The sequence below is a fragment of the Erinaceus europaeus genome, chromosome 6 (assembly GCF_950295315.1).
Source record: "Erinaceus europaeus chromosome 6, mEriEur2.1, whole genome shotgun sequence".
In the NCBI taxonomy this organism is placed as follows: domain Eukaryota; kingdom Metazoa; phylum Chordata; class Mammalia; order Eulipotyphla; family Erinaceidae; genus Erinaceus; species Erinaceus europaeus.
This window is the reverse complement of record NC_080167.1, coordinates 43,958,815-43,976,666: the sequence shown is the minus strand read 5'-3', so window position 1 is coordinate 43,976,666 and position 17,852 is coordinate 43,958,815. Positions and strand designations below refer to the sequence as shown.

Sequence of the window (17,852 nt, the reverse complement as noted above, 5' to 3'; positions counted from 1 at the left end):
AGAGGGTTGGCTACCGGCACCCAGACTATGAAGAAGCTTCCAGGCCTTCCTACTTGAGTGGGTGAAGTTCAGACTTTCCGTGAGTTGTTGCCAGCGGGCTTGGCGTGCTGCATCCAGGGAGGCAATGAGATGGTCGGCCACATCTGGGTTGCCCGACTCATCATACTGCTTTAGTAGTTGCTCGCATTCAGCATCAAGACAAGGCATATAGTTAGCACGTCTCCCACGAGGAATAGCTTGGGAAGCTGCTTTGAAGATGGCTTGGTGGAAGCGCCTGTAGGAATCTTCAGAGGGGATAGAGTTAATTGGAATTGCAGGAATAGATTTGTTGGTAAGATCACTGAACAGACGCCAGTTTGCTTTCCAAAAGTCTCAAGTGGCCTCCCCCAGGGCTCTGTTCTGGCTCCTACGCTCGCTATTTAATATTTACATCAATGACCTTCCAGAAACTTCTTCAAGGAAGTTCACCTACGCCGATGACATCTGCTGTGCAACTCAGGCATCCAAGTTTGACATCCTCGAGGAAACACTCACGAAAGACATGTCTCTGATATCTGATTACTGTAAAAAATGGCGACTAATCCCTAGCACTGCAAAAAACGGTATCATCTGTTTTCCATCTACACCATGCCTCGGCCTCGCGTGAGCTTAATGTGCAGCTTGACGATACGAGAATCCGGCATGAAGCCCAGCCAGTCTATCTTGGCGTTACTCTCGATCGTACCCTGTCATTTCACGAACATCTTATAAAAACTGCAGCAAAGGTGGGCGCAAGGAATAACATCATTGCAAGACTGGCCAGCTCCTCATGGGGCGCGAGCGCTTCCACACTACGATCATCATCTCTGGCATTATGCTATTCCACTGCAGAATACTGTGCCCCAGTATGGTTCCGTAGCCCCCATGTCCACTTGGTCGATTCCAAATTATATTCCTCCATGAGGATAATTTCTGGAACCATCCGTTCCACCCCGGTTCCATGGCTGCCAGTTCTTAGCAACATCGCCCCGCCAGATATTCGTCGGGATGCGGCATCATCTAAGTTCATTTCCCACGTCTATGCTCGACCGGACCTGCCAATATACGCGGATATCTTCGCCCACCCTGTCCAACGCTTGACGTCTCGTCACCCAATCTGGTCCCCTATGCCTACACTGAACTTCTCTGTTCCAGACTCTTGGAAACAGAGTTGGCAGTCAGCTGAGGTAAAGAACAAACACCTCATCACAGACCCCTGCAAGCGTCAACCCGGCTTTGACCTAGCACGTTATGATTGGGCCCTCCTCAATCGCTATCGAACAGGCCATGGCCGGTGCGCCGCTATGTTCCATCGCTGGGGAGCCAGAGTCGACCCGAACTGCCCCTGCGGCTACAGACAGACTATGACCCACATAGTCAATGACTGCCACCTCTCCAGATTCAAAGGAGGTCTCAAAACTTTACATCAGGCTCAACCTGACGCTGTTGACTGGCTACGGAAGAAGGGCAAATTCTAGAAGAAGAAGAAGGAATTGGGTTTGTTTTTGTTTTAACCAGAGGACTGCTCAGCTCTGGTTTATGGTATGCTGAGACCTGAACCTGGGGCTTTGGAAAATTTTGTATAACCATTAAAATATCTCCAGAGTCCAGCTCAAGGAGTTAGTTAACCTTGGAAGAGCAGTTTCCCCAGAGCTTAAGATCCTAAATGCCAGAAAGTCAAGAAGAAAACAAAAAATACAGGTAATAAAGCAATATTCTTTGGACTGGCATGTTAGATACCAGAAACATTAAGTGTGGCATAAAATTTACAGAGTCCTGATTTAAGTCCCAACTTTACTGACCATTCATATGCTACAGTCTCAGTTTTCCCCCACTAGTCTATTACCATTCCCTTTCCTCTAGCCTTGTTTGAGACACCTCCAGATCTAAGGCTTCTCAGAAACAGTTATCATATTATATGTTAGGTAGCTGTGTATGTGTGGGCTCATATCTAGATCCTCCCCATTCAATGGGGAAAAAGTGGTTTCCCTCAACAAACGAAGAAATGTGAAATTAAGCCACCACTTAACACCATGCACCAAAATCACAACAAAATGAATCAAAAACCTGGATATTAGATCAGAAATTCTAAAACCTGAAACTTTGCCTCATCTTGGGTGGAATCTGAAGGAATAGTGTTGGGTGGGATGTGCCAGGAAGAGAGAGATGAATACTGATGACCTCAATGGTAGGTGAAACTTGGAAGACAGGGACAGAAAGGGAAAATACAAGATGAAACTTAGATTGGGAGTGATGTATTGCACCAAAGCAGGGGACTCTGGGGAAGGAATGAAAGAGGGTATCTTGGGGACCAGGGGAAGGGGCTTTAGGATCCTAAATTAGGAGTGAAAGTGTTTTGCAGACACTCATCACATGGAACTGGGAAATTGTGCCCATATGTAGACAGCTGTGCTATAAACCATTAGTCTTTCAATAAAATGGAGGGGAAAAAAGGGAAGGAAAAAAAAAAAAAACCAGAAACAGTTACCATATGAACCAATTTTACAACATGACAGTATATTCAAGCATATTTCAATAGTCTATTTAAAAATATTAAAATCTCTTGCTTCTTTTCTAAATTGTGGATATATTATCTTCCTGAATGACACCCACATATACTAAATTCCCAGTCCTTTAAAATGTTATGTGAAACTTACCTATTTTTTTTTCCTACTTTGATGTTCCTATCTTCACGTTAGTTTCAATTCCTCTACTTGAATTATATCCTTATTTATTTTCTCTCTTTGCATTCTTGGGATAGTTCTGCTCAGCTGAAATGTAATAACAAGCTTCTTGGTTTTATTAAATGTATCAAACAACAGACTTTCTGGTTGGTGAGTCAAAAACTGCCAAAGGATATATATATATAAATATATTTTGGTCTGTTGTAAATTATGCCAATAGGCTAAACAGAATGGTAAAGACTGTGCTTTATATTATTAACTGAATATGTGAGAACTGCTTCTTGCAAGGATTTAATTATCCTGTAGCCTTACATCATCATCAAGAGAAATTTAAGTATTTTTTTATTTTCTCCATAGATGAATTGTATGTTTTCTTTGGCTTTTCTTCATTGAGGTTGTTTAATCCGTTTCTAAACAGGAAGCTCAGATTTTATATACACAAACCTCCTTTGCACAAAATCTTCTATATCTTGCATTTATGGGCACACAGTCTATGATGTCAATTGTGCTCACACAAACTGTACTGATTTACACTTGACCATACCAAATCTCATTTGTGATTCTGAGTTTGTTTGCTTTTTGCTTTTCAACCAGTTTGGCATAATGGTTTGAATGGCTTCTTTTGTAAATAGCAATGATGTAATGTGCCCTCACAATTACTACCTTCAAAGTTATTTATTTTTTCTTGTTCATGTAGAAGGGTACTCAGCTGACACTGACTTTCTACACTTTTAACCAACCTCCAGTAATATCATACTACCATCGGCCTCCCCCTAAATTTCAAACTTTCACATTTGATTTTTATACTCACTCTTTGCATAGACTGAAAAACTACTTTCTTCTTTTATGTCAATCTATCCTTACATGAATAGTTCATAATGTAGTAATCAAGTACATTTTGCCTTTTATATACATGCATACATACCTGTTTATAGGAAATGATTACACAGACATAATATTCAACAAATTTAACAATACATCATAGGTATTGCCTGACAATTTGTGTGTCTGTTCAAACCCCACTAATTGTATCTGTCTTTATCTATGTGCCTATCTAGCTATCTATCTATCCATCCATCCACCTTAAAATATAACAATTTGGGACAACATGGATGGAACTTGAGAGGATTTTCGTTAAGAAAAATTAAATCAGATAGAAAAAGACAAACACTTCAGGGTTTCACTTGTATGTGAAAGATAAAGAAACAAAGCAAGTAAACGCAACATAAAAACAAACCCTTAGATTTTGACAACAGAAAAGGGGATGGAGTTTGGGAAATGTTAGCAGGGGACAAAGGGGACCATCTGTAAGTTGGTAGATGGAAATTAGACTTCTGGTGGTGATTATAATGCAGTGTATGCAGAGGTTTACATATAAAACCACTATGTTATATACACATAAATCCTAAGTAAAATTTGTCAAAATGTCATTGTAACTAAAAAGACAGTTTCTGAGAAATAGATACACAAAGAGGATATTCAACAAAGTTAACAACAGAATATTGTAGATATTGCCCAACAATTGACTTGTCTGTCCTGGCTTTATCAATTATATATGAACATAGGTACATTATTCAAAAATAGCACATAGCAATAAATGATCCTGGGAGATGGTTGTAGCTCAATAAAAGCATAACAATAGCCAGTAAAGGTAAGCTATTTTTATTATTCTGCTTCATTTTCATTATCGAGATATCATATTTCATTCATCACAATTTGCTCTTTCTCAAACATTTAAAGAGAAAGCAAAGATGTTTACCCCACCCACCCCATGATACCTGAAATAGATTTTCCATTAGGACTAGTTTTTGGTAATAGTAATATTACTGAATGTCTGGAACTGATAAAAGTGGTTGCCTTCTCAAGTCATAATTGATAAATCATAAAAGATACTCTGGCTATCGTTATCAATGTATCTACTTTATAGAGTTATTATATTGGGCTTTGGAGAGTGAGGATATAGTAAGTATGTTTTATTAGCAATGTTGGATAGGGTTCAATCAGTGTTGGCTGACTTACTGCTAGTTAATCCATGAACAATGGCAATGTATTTTTCCCAGAGTGAGTGCAGAAATTCTCATTGGAGTTTGCTTTTCTGAACAAGTCTGAATTGTGGCAGGAACACATTCAGTTTTCCTGTGTTTCTTGTTATTGGAAAGAACCTTTGTTTTCTTTTGTGTTCCTTTGTTTTCTTGCTCCCACCTAGAATAAATTTAAGTGAATCATAAAATCATTAGTATCAAAAGGAAATCTAACAATCTAATATAACTTCTTTCTTTCTTTCTTTCTTTCTTTCTTTCTTTCTTTCTTTCTTTTTTTGCCTCCAGGGTTATCACTGGGGCTTGGTGCCTGCAGTATGAATCCACTGCTCCTGGAGGCTAATTTTCCCATTTTGTTGCCCTTGTTGTGGTTGTTATAGCTGTTTTTTAAAAAAAAAAAACAAAAAACCCCAAAACAGCTGTTGTTGTTGGACAAGACAGAGAGAAATCGAGAGAGGAGGGGAAGACAGAGAGGGGGAGAGAAAGACAGACACCTGCAGACCTGCTTCACAGTTTATGAAGCACGCCCCTGCAGGTGGGAAGCTGGGAGCTCCAACCAGGATTCTTAAGCCAGTGCCCTTGCACTTTGAGCCATGTGCTCTTAACCCGCTGCGCCTCTATAACTTTCTTTTTTTGACTTTTCTTTCCTTCCTTCCTTCCTTCCTTCCTTCCTTCCTTCCTTCCTTCCTTCCTTCCTTCTTTCTTACTTTCTCTCTCTCTCCCTTCCTCTTTCTTTCTCTCTTTCTTTCTTTCTTCCTTTCTACCCCCCTTTCTTTCTTTTTTTTTTTTTTTTTTACCTTTACTTATTTATTGGATAGAGACAGCCAGAAGTTGAGAGGGAAGGGGTGATAGGAAGGAAGAGACAGAGAGACACCCGGAGCCCTGCTTCACCACTCACAAAGCTTTCCCCTTGCAGGTGGGAACCAGGGGCTCGAACCAGGTGCTTGCGCACTGTAACAGGTGCCCTCAACCAGGTGCACCACTACCCGGTCCCTAATATAACTTTCCATACAATATGAAAAGTTACATTAGAAACCCCATCTATAGCATCTATGATAAATATTTTTGAAATATTTTTGTTTTTGTTTAAAATATTTATTTATTTATTTTATTGGTTTAATAACGATCGACAAGACTGTAGGATAAGAGGGGTACAATTCCACACAATTCCTACCACCAGAGTTCCACATTCCATCCCCTCCACTGGAAGTTTTCCTATTCTTTTTTTGATATTTTTTAATTTATTTTTCCTTTTGTTGCCATTGTTGATTTTTATGGTTGTTGTAGTTGTTGTTGTTATTGATGTCCTTGTTGTTAGACAGGACAGAGAGAAATGGAGAGAGGAGGGGAAGACAGAAGGAGGAGAGAAAGACAGACACCTGCCGACCTGATTCACCGCCTGTGAAGCGACTCCCCTGCAGGTGGGGAGCTGGGGACGCGAACCGAGATCCTTACGCTGGTCCTTGTGCTTCGCACCACGTGCGCTTAACTGACTCCTGGGAGTTTTCTTATTCTTATCCCTCTGGTAGTATGGACTCAGGATCATTATGGGCTGCAGAAGGTGGATGACCTGGCTTCTGTAATTGCTTCTACACTGGACATGGGTGTTGGCAGGTTGATCCATACTCCCGGACTGTCTCTCTCTTTCCCCAGTTGAGCAGGGTTCTGGAAAGGTGGAGTTTCAGGGTTAAAATATATATTTTAAAATTTTTATTTATAAAATGGAAATATTGACAAGATTATAGGATAAGAGGGGTACATTTCCACACAATTCCCACTCCCAGGACTCCATATCTAATCCCCTCCCTTGATAGTTTCTCCATTCTTTATCCCTCTGGGAGTATGGACTCAGGATCATTGTGGGGTGCAGAAGGTGGAAGGTCTGGTTTCTATAATTGCTTCCTCATTGAACATGGGCTTTGGCAGGTCGATTCATACTCCCAGATGTTTAAAATATTTTATTTAATTATTATTAGGTAGAGACAAAGAAAAGAGAAAGAGTGGAGAGGGAGGAGATAGGGAGAGAGACAGAGAGACACCTGTGAAGCTTTCCCCCTGCAGGTGGGAACCAGGGGCTTGAACCTGGGTCCTTGCACCCTGTGATGTGTGCATTCAACCAAGTGTGCCACTGTCTGATAAATATTTATATCTAGTTGCTCCTTGAATTTTTTCTTTAATGAGAAATTCATAACTTTGAATGAGGCAGACTGTTACTCAACATTTCTGTTTACTTTAGCTCTTTTTTTTAACCAATTTTTTTTTTTAATTGTGGTTCCTAGATCAGCAGCATCGGCATCACCTGAGAACTTGGTAGGACTGCAAACTCTCAGGCCTCTATTCTAGATTTAATCAGAAGTACTCAGAATGGGGCCCAGCACTTGCCCTCCAGGCAATTTTAATGCATGTCAAAGTTTAAGATACATTTCCCTGTATACAAGTCTATACAATATAATTAACAGGGACAGCTTATTATGATTTGTTGGGTTGCAGATAACAGAAACCTAATGATAAATATAACTTTAGCGTGAAAAAGAACATTGTGACTCATGAGTCTTGGGATAATGGTGTCATAGAATCAAAGGTATTGAACTGGACCAAAAACTCTTGAGCTTTGGAACTAAAAGGAAGATATAGAATGTCTCCTCCTTTCTACTCATGCACTAGTGCTCACACTGCCTTAACCCCCCAACTTCAGCCCATTCTGACCTTGCTTTTTTTCTTTTTCTGAACCAAAGCACCACTCAGCTCTGGTTTATGGTGGTGTGGGGGATTGAACATTGCTTGATTTTATCTTGTACTGCTGACAGACTTCTGTTCATGGAGGGGAAGATGGCCACTCTCCTATCCTCCCACCCACACACAAAACTACAGTTCTCTCCAGTACCTGATCTCAAGAGGAAGACTGTTTCTCCTCAGACCCCACATCAAGAAATCCCAGGTAAGAACTTGTAAGGCAGGAAATGTTACCCAAAGAACAGCATTGGGAAATTTTGCTAGGCAAACAACAATAACTACTGTAGTCTACTATATAAATTGTAGTCATTATACCCTGACAAAAGGATATTTAGAAAGACCTGTCACCTTTCCCAAATCACTAGAGTCAGTGAAAATTGAAACCAAAATGTTTAAAAGTAATATTATTCAATAATTTAATACACTCACTTATTGAAGACCTTCCTAGAAAAAAACTTGGTTTGTGGGTTTTAAGTCAACACATTTGTACTGGATTTTCTCCCACCACAAAGAAAAAAAATTCATAAAAATAGCTCCATGAGCCTACAGTAAAACAATGGTGAAAGAAAGAAAATTTTTCCTATTACAGATAGACGGCTAAGATTTTTTTGCATTTATGTCATTCAAAAATGATGTTACAAATTTCCAACTTGGCAGGAATGTACTCCCAATAGAGGAAGGGGGGGGGGAAATCAAGCCAATCTAAAGCCAAGAATATTCAAATAATGTATTTAAGAACAAGCACAAAATAGAACATTTTATGAGGGTTTGCAAGAACTTTGACTTAGGGTTTCCTGATAGAAAAATCAGTCATTTAGGAATATGACTCTGACAAAACAATCAATGTAACTTTTACTAAACCCAGAAACCAAATCAAACCAAATAAAACAGTGAAGATATACATTAGTAGTATATGTGGCCACAGTATAAGGAGTTATGAAGATTTTTCTTAGCGACTTACATTTTATTTCTTTAGCTATAAGTTGATTTCTCATTTTTCCCTTTGAATAGTATACAGTAGGATAACACTATGCTTTGTATTTTTTTAGGGCATATCACAAGCCATATTAAATGTGCTGTATAGCTGAATCAACATTAAGAGCTCCAAGACTGGAATTTCCTGGCTCCTGACTGTTTAAATTCATAACACTGTTGAGTTATACCATTTATGGATAGTTTCATAAAAACAATCACCACTCTAGGTTTTGTCTTTTTAAATTTATGTTTCCTTCCACCAGTTGGGCTATTGTTACTCTCCAAGACAGCCCAATTAATTAACAGTTAATGTGAGCCAAGTCAGAACCTTTGCTAGGGGAGCAATAGTAAATGGAGTCTGAGATTGAACTTCTTGCTCATATTTGAAGGCTCAATTGAAAATAATCATTTTGTTCATTCTCCAAATTATTATCACCCCTTCCCACAAATCCATGTCAAACAAGAAGGACAGAAGTTTGTTGCAAAAGCAGAAGAACATTAGTGGCTCTTCAGCAAAAGTCAGAGAAACAGGAGTTTTCCATTTTCCCATGACCTTTGCAATAAATGTTAAATCAGAAATTGTAGAACATAGAGACTAGACTTGGTTTACCCTTATTCAAAACTTCATTTTTAGTAGAGAATTGGCCAACAGAACATCTGGAAAGTCTTCATTCTGCTCTCCATTTTGGACACTTAAATAAACCCACCCACACCATTTTGTCATAAATATTTTACCTAGGAAATGGTAAATTCCAGATTGCAGTGTCAATATCCTTCAAGCTACCTGATTCTACTCTCACTCATCACCTTCAACTTGAATTCAAAACTGCCAACATCTCAGAGCCATTTTTTGTTTTAGTAAGAACATAATCTTTCTGGGGTCAGACCCTTGTTTTGAGATGGGTTTTCCTTGTGATTTCTTGTATGCTGGTTCTGTATATTAACTTTATTCTCTATCTAAATTATTTATCAGTGAGGATCAACCTATATCATGAACATTATAATGATGTGTGTAATGGTAATAACTAAGTTTCACGATAGTGTAAGGAGTAGTTCCTGCGAGTCTGTCACTGTACTCAGTACAGTCTGCGTTGCTTCAGTGTCTGTGTATGTAATGCAAATTAGTTCATACATGAGTGGTAGGTAGGGGCCTGTCACTGTAATCAAGTTCACTTTATTCACATGTGATTTTTTGCCAGCATCGAAATACTTTGTAACTCAATGCATTCTATTTAATAAGCTTCAAAGAAAAACACAGGAAGTCATGAAGTAATCCAATCCTAAACACAGTGCCCATTCATCCCACTTTCTTCCTCTTGGCTCTGGCTTGGAAATGCTCACTGGGAAGTTTTTCTTCTCTTTTTCTTTCTTTCTTTTTTTTTTTTATTGGATAGAGGCAGAAATTGAGAGGGAGAGAGAAAGAGACACCTGAAGCCCTGCTTCTCCACTCGTGAAGCTTCCCTCTGCAGGTGGGGAGAGAAGTTTTTCTAAATCTTGGTGCATTTTGCCCTTACCTCTGTGACTTAGAAGCAGCTCCCCTTATGAAAACCGTCTTCCATCAGATAACCATCACCTTGTCTTTTATTTTCATAATCTTTTTATACAGAATTAAGAATGAACCCATGGCCTCACTCATATGTGATACTGCTGAATTGTTTCCTCAATCCAGTATTTTATTCTTTAAAAAATTATTTATTTATTTATTTATTTATATTTGTTAGAAACAGAGAAACTGAGATAAGAGAAGGAGATAGAGAGGGGAAGACAGAGAGAGAGCGGCACCTGCAGGACTGCTTCATTGCTGCTGAAGCTTCCCCACTGTAGGTAGGGACCAGGGTCTTGACCCTGAGTCCTTGTGCACTGTACCGTATACACTCCACCAAATGTGCTACCACTCGGCACCTTCCAGTTTTTTATTCTTTATTTTATTTGAAAGAGAGTGAGAGAGAAAGGGAAGTAATACCACAGCACTGCTCCACCATCCACAGAGCTCCTGTGGTGCTGGGAGTTGAACATAGACCTTCATGTATGGTAAGGTGTGTGCTCCACTGGATGAACTGTCTCCCAGACCCTCATCACTTTTACTTAAAGGCAAAATTTGTATTTACTTACTATTTGGAGAAAATACTCTGGTCATATTTTATTACAGTGGGAATTGGTATTGTCAGTGTTTTGCTTACAACTCTGCATCTACTTTTAAACAACCAGAAGCAATTCTATTCCCCCCACATATACCTTTTTAATATTAGTGTGTCAATTTTCCACATGAGTGTGTTTTGTTTGTTTCTGGACATCTTGCAGAAATGCTTATTCATTACCTTTGCAGTCTTACTTAAGACCTTACTGCTCTTGTAGAAGTATTATTCTCATTACCTGATGAAAAGAAACCAAAGCTAAAAGAACTCAAGTAATTCACCCCAATTTTAGATAATTCTATCCACTTCACTAATTACCTGGGCTCATCAATCTCTATGCCACTTCTCTTTCCAGAGGTAAAGAGGATCAAAGTGAAAACACAGGGAGTAATTCACAGACAACCCCATACACACACACACACACACACACACACACACACACACACACACACACACAGAGAGAGAGAGAGAGAGAGACAGTACAGTTAGGTAAAATAGGAGGTGTGATCTGCCCTGCCATGCTCAGAGACTGATTGGGACAGCCTTTTCATTTTTATGGAAGACATTAAGAACACTTATTTTTTTTTGTTTGTTTGTTCCAGAAAAAGACTTCGTAAAAATAAATGAAAGATATGGGTCAGCTGTCGCCAGCAAGCTCTTGGTAGTGTCACATGAGAGAGACTGTGGAGTCTGCAAGGGAAACGAGCCAGGCTAAGCCTGACCTGGCCTGGCTTTCAGGGAACAGTGATATAGCACATTCCAGAAGGAGAAAATAGGGTACTGAGAATTCAAATAAAAAAATAATCCCAGAAGAGATTTTCTATCATCTGTTGAGTTCCTTTTAGAAATCTAAGGCAGTCTGATGGAAGTGCTATCATTTTTTTTCACAGATGAAAGTAGTGCATTTTTAAAAGAAATTGTCTTATGCAGCATGATCCTATTTTTATTAAAAAAATAGATATGGAAAACTGAGAAATGTTATGCATGTACAAACTATTGTATTTACTGTCGAATGTAAAACATTAATTCCCCAATAAAGAAATTAAAAAAAAATAGAGACTAGAAAAAAAAATAGAATGCATACACATAAAGCCTTTGGAAAGCAATCAGAAGAATATTAGAGCTATTAATCTCTGAGTGGAAGAATTACAAAAGTTTAAAACTAATTCACATTTTATAAACTATCTAAAACAAACAAGCATTACCTTTCTCTCCTTTTCTTTCCTTTTTTCCCCTTTTTAAAAAATATTTATTTATTCCCTTTTGTTGTCCTTGTTGTTGTAGTTATTGTTACTGTTGATGTCATCTTTGTTGGATAGGACAGAGAGAAATGGAGAGAGGAGGGGAAGACAGAGAGGGGGAGAGAAAGACAGACACCTGCAGACCTGTTTCACTGCTTGTGAAGAGACTCCCCTGCAGGTGGGGAGCCGGGTGCTCGAGCCAGGATCCTTATGCTAGTCCTTGAACTTTGTGCCACGTGCGCTTAACCTGCTGCGCTACCGCCTGACTCCCTCCTTTTATTTCTTGTTTGTTTCTGTTTGTCACCAGGGATATCAGTGAGGCTCAGTGCCAACAGGACAACTCAAACACTGCAGGTGGCCATTTTCCCCCTTTTTCTTTTGATAGAAGATGAGACAGAGAGGGAGAGAAATGGAAGAGGGAAAAAGAAGGAAAGACGCCCGAAGCACTGCTCCCTGCTCTTGAAGCTGCTCCCTCCATAGGTGGGGAATGGGAGCTTGAACTTGGATTCTCACACATGATAACATGTGTACTCAACTGGATCAGTTGAGTACACCACTCAGTTCCCCCAAGCATTGTCTTTCTAAAAATAAGTGGTTATGGGTTACTTAAACTAAAAAAATTACAATAATTAAATATTTTGTCATCGCTGGGACTTCACTGCCAGTTCCACTTCCTTTTTCAGATGTAAAGGCAGAGCTAGAAAGACAAAAAGAAGCTTCCTTCTGTGTGACAGAGGCCAGTCTTGAACCTAGGTTATGCCTATGAACTTAAACTTATATCATTTAGGTTTCCTGGCAACCCCAACAGAAGACAGGCTTCTCCAGACAGTTAGGCACTGAGCAATAACAAACTTGAAAGCTTTTCCCCCTCTTCGTTTTCTGTTTCCTCTCACTTTATTTCAGCAGCAGTATGGTCATACCAAAAACCCATCAGGCACCTCAATAATGCACGAGAAGTTATTGTCCCTTATTTTGCGTGAGGACTTGGGTTCAAATTCCCATTGCCTACCTGCAGGGGGAGACTTCACAGGTGGTGAAGCAGTGCTGCAGATGTCACTCCTCCTATTGCAGACATCTTTCAAAACATTTTCTTTTTTCCTTTTATTGTCTATTATGAGTGAGCAGAATAATGTCAAGGTTATTTCACTAGTACCTTCATAACCTTTTGGGAAAAGTTTCAGAAACCATTAGAGCTTCTCTGTAATTCTGATTCCTTCTGGCTTTCTGAATATGCTTCTGAATTTGCTACTATCTGAGTCCTTCTGGCATTCATTCCTACTTTTGACTCACCGTGTTTTACTAGGACACTCAAAGTTCTCATCTGTCTCTACTTTCTGGATTCATATGAGTATATGTCACCAATTCAATAGATCAGCATAATGTTCTGCATCCACAGGGGATCAAGATGGTTTGTATCTCTGGTCTATGTTATCATAGAAGGAAAGTTGACACTGCTCTGCAGCAACAGAGTTTATCCTCTATGGAAGAGAGTGGTTTATTTTAATTTTTATTATATTTTATTTGTTTTTGACTCGCGACAATTAGAAAGGTTATATTCACTGTAAATAGTCACAGCTCATGCTAATATTTTGCTCTAAAGATGCAACTTTTGGGGGAGTTGTGCGGCAGCACAGTGGGTTAAGTGCACATGGCGCAAAGCGCAAGGACCGGCGTAAGGACCCTGGTTCGAGCCCCCAGCTCCCCACCTGCAGGGGAGTCGCTTCACAGGCGGTGAAGCAGGTCTGCAGGTGTCTATCTTTCTCTCCCTCTCTCTGTCTTCCCCTCCTCTCTCCATTTCTCTCTGTCCTATCCAACAACAACAGCATCAATAACAACAACAATAAAAATAAATAAATAAAATTTATTTAAAAAAAGATGCAACTTTTGAGACAGGGTAGCCACAGTCACCACCTGTATGCCTGTTACAAACGTCACAGGCACATGGAATGAAGATATGAAGAAGGCTGCTACCTTCACATCCCTCTGCTTATCTCCACAGTTCTTGGGATACGTTGTTGCTCTGATTTACTGTCGGGACTAGAAAAAAGTAGTTGTTTTTATTTATTTTTTAATGGAGAGAAATTGAGAAGGAAGGGAAAGATAGAGAAGGAGAGAATGAGAGAGAGAGAGAAAGAGAGGGAGAGAGAGATACTCCTGCAGCACTGTTTCACTGCTTGTGAAGTTCTCCTCCCACCAAAGGTGGGGACTGGAAGCTCGAACACTGGCCCTTGCTCATGGTGATGTGTGCATTCTACTGCGTGTACCACCACCTGCCCCTGAAAAGGGTAGTTTTCAGGACCTCCACTTAGACCTCCCTTTCATAATCATAATAGCTTTTATTCCACAGATCAGGTAATTAAAGATTTGCAAGCAGATCACAAATTTGGACAGCAACCTCAAGGAATAGGAATGAAAGCAACATAAAACAGGGAAGGAATGAAAACAATACAGAGTGATGTCACTGAAATTTGTCCTTGGGCTCAATCTTAAACTATTGAACTATGTCACTGGGTTTGATCCTGCTGGCAACTTGTTAAGGGGCTATGTAAAATACATGCTTCGGGGGTGCAGAGACTTTAACAATGGAACACAAATCACAAATCTGAGTCCTATAAATAAAAGCCATGGGGCATGTTCCATCCTCCGAAGGGAGGATGGACAACATACTCTATGATACACCTGAAGAAGATGGGTCAATACTGGGGCAGCATGGAATATTCCTACTCATGACCACAGAATGTGAGCTCAGATTTAGAGGGATGTAGAGGTCGCACAGGCTCCTAAGCTAATTATGGGCCCCAGATCACATCAAATTGATGGGGTTTACAGTAATATTTATAAGTAAGGAAGTGAGGGACAACTGGGATGATTTCACTCATAAGTGGAATTAGAGAATTGAAGCACATGAATTATATATATAGATAGTCAACCCATATCTGTGACCTTGGGAGAACTATACTGGTTACTTTTGGAAGGGGGTAGGGGGAACAGAACATTGGTGGTAGCAGTGGTGTGGAATTATACCCTCTATTATCTTATAATCTTGTAAATTACTACTACATATATATATATATACACACACACATATATATATATATATATATTAGATTCTATGCCTCAGAATTGTCCACCTGCCCTTTCACTGGCTGCCACAGGCAATGAAATCCCCAGCCAGGTTTGCACAACCATTGTGTCTAGATGACTAAACAAGTTCCCACCAGGTAGAAAGTGAAAGAAATGGCAAGAAATGTGATACTTCTGTGGTAAAGTGTTGTCAGGTAACACCTGTGCATTGCTGGTGATATTCTTACTGATTAGGATGCAAGTTTAAGTCCGCTGGTCACATCAATGGCTAGCTTTGAAAGATGGCTTAAAAGTATAGAAGACAATATAACATGTCTCAGATAAGACATCTCTCCTAGAATACTGCCTCAAACCTTCTCTTCCCTTTATCATCACTTTGATGCTCTTTTGGGAACAATTTCAACAAGGAGTCCTTCTTCATTTGTAAAGTTTAACCCAACAACACCCTTATTATCTAATGGAGCTATTCATCCAGTGCCTCTGTGTAATTTCCTTTGTGAATTATCAGATAATGACTCTTTCCTCAGGTTTCTCATATTGTTGAACTCTCTGCGGTCATATAAAATAATATATTTGTGTCAAAGGTTTCCTAGGTCATGTCCCCTGAGACAGACATTGAGATAGATCTATGTGCAGGAATTTCACAGGAAGAGTCTTGGGAATCAGAATCAATAGGGAAGGAAGGAAGTGGGATTGGGCAGAGGGAGGGCCTGAAAGAGAAGGCAACAAAGGCCAGGCTCTAGCCAAAGAGAAGCTGTGCATAACCTACCCTTTCCCATGCAGATCCAAGGGGGCCTCGGCTTTTCTATCCAGGCATCCAACAGTTTTTGATGGGAGACTGGCCCCAGGGAGGATGCATTCTTAGGAGAGGGACTGAGAGCATTTCCTGAAGAGCGAGTCAGTGGCTTTGGCTGCCAACACTCCCAACAGCTGGGGAAATGGTATCTTGGTGTGAAGGGAAGACCTGGGCCATATTTCATGATATTAATAGTGCACCAACCTTTCTGGATTCTCCATTTAGGAGTACCTCAACGCTTCTTGAATTAGTTTGTCAATAAGATTCTGCCAACAGTTTCTCCAGGATTCTGGTTGATTCTAGGAGATCAAAAAGAAGAAATTTGGCAGGAAAAGCCACAGATTTTGGCACGGCAGCAATGGAGCCTGAGGCTTCAACTGATCATCTCCCTCTTCTATCACCTTTCCTCTATTCCTCTATTCCTCTAACCCTCGACTGACCTTTCTGTTGGTCTTGGTGACTTACGTGAGGGGGTGTCCTAGGATCTCATCCCTGCCAATTCTGAGACTCTGACTATAGCAACTTGTCCATTTATCATAAAAATTGGGACAGGCGATACCAGAGCTTTCCCTGGAGACAAGTTGGGTAGCAAACGTTTTTCCTTGGCAACACTGTACATCAGCATCCCCAAGTCCTCTGGACAATGTGAGTCTACCATCCCCACTATATCCCCAATGTAACCCATTCCAAGAATGATGATTTCTTGTTTCATCTCAAGGAATCCAAAGTGATTGGGCAGTGGCTATAGTTTCACACTGTGGGACTATTGCTGTGCCTCCCAGCAGAAGTGGTTTTCTTCTAGAATATATAAACTCTAAACCTATGAAGCCCACAGGCACAAGAACAGAAAGCACACATTTCTTTTCTTTTCTTTCTTTAGAGTTTTATTGAGTAATGGTGTACAGTATAATATAGTCTTTTTTTTTTCACCATTCCTGTTGCCAAAGGTCAGTATTCTCATCTCCACCCCGATAGATAAACACTACAGTTTTCCCATAGTCTTAGATGTAAGTTGATATTTTTAAAATATTTTTTCATTTTTTATTGGATAGGACAGAGAGAGATTGAGAGGGGAGGGGAAGGTGGGGAGAGAGAAAGATAGATCCTGTAGACTTGCTTCACCCCTTGTGAGGCAACCACTTTGCAGATGAAGAGCCAGTGGCTCCAACTGAGATCTTTGCATGGGTCCTTGCACTTTGTACTACATGCGCTTAATCCAGTGTGCTACCACTCAGTCCCATATATATTTACATTCATATGTTCAATTCTCTATATTCCACATATGAGTGAAATCATTCTGTCATTGTCCTTTACCTCCTTACTTGCCAGAAATCACACATTTTTAAAAGTTACCAAGGACAAGCACTGTCAATCCTAGTTCCATCTTGTTTCCCAAATTCATTTCTTTTTTCTCTGAGGGGCATAGAACCACATAGGGATTGCTGATTTATGGTGTGTAGGATATCTAAGGTTTGGTGGCCCTTTCAAGGATCTTGCCATTCTTTTAAGCAGACTGGCAGAGTCCAATTGATCCCATGCTGTGTGTCCACTTTTATACTCTGAAAACTAGATCCTTGGGTGGATACAGTTGTCATATACAAGTCCCCCCAAGTGGCGCTGGTCAGATACTTGTGGGAAGAAAATGTATACTCTATAGAGGTATGGGTTTCTGTCAGGGTTAATGGCTTCCCCTTCCAGTGCAGAAGGTCCACATGTGGTTAGTTGGTCTCCTGAAGGTGTGGTATTCATTCTGTGGGGAACTCAGGATTGGTTGGTGTGACTGGCAGGTTGGATGTTTGGTAGTTTCTAGCTCAGCCTTGGTAAACGCAGGCTCTGAGGCCATTTCTACTCTGTTTATGAGCTCATTGTGCCAGAATTGGAGTACTGATGGACAGGAGCTTGGAAATGACTATCAGTGAAACTATACTGTTTGCTTTAGTGCCTCTACCATGGCAGATGTTCTCTGGTGGTCACGAACAAGGGAGGTGAAATGGGACTGAGTGGTGACTCACCACATAGGGCACATACATTACTGTACACCAGGAACTAGGTTCAGATTTGTAGGAGGGAAACTTCACAAGCAGTGGAGCAGTACTGCAGGTGTCTCCTTGTCTCTGTCTCCCTCTTCCCCTCTTTATCGCTTTCTG

At 40.2% G+C, this 17,852-nt stretch overlaps 1 long non-coding RNA gene across 3 annotated transcripts in view; it reads right to left on the bottom strand.

The window, feature by feature from the left end:
• Positions 1-4,381: 4,381 nt before the first annotated feature.
• LOC132538913 (uncharacterized) overlaps positions 4,382-17,852 on the bottom strand; it is a 200,284-nt gene continuing 186,813 nt past the window's right edge. For 2 of the 3 annotated variants that reach the window (XR_009550232.1, XR_009550230.1), the window contains exon 3: positions 5,938-6,406. This is a non-coding gene — a long non-coding RNA (uncharacterized LOC132538913). Of the gene's footprint in view, positions 4,905-5,937; positions 6,407-17,852 lie in introns of those variants that run through there. The other variant, XR_009550231.1, reaches the window with a different exon arrangement.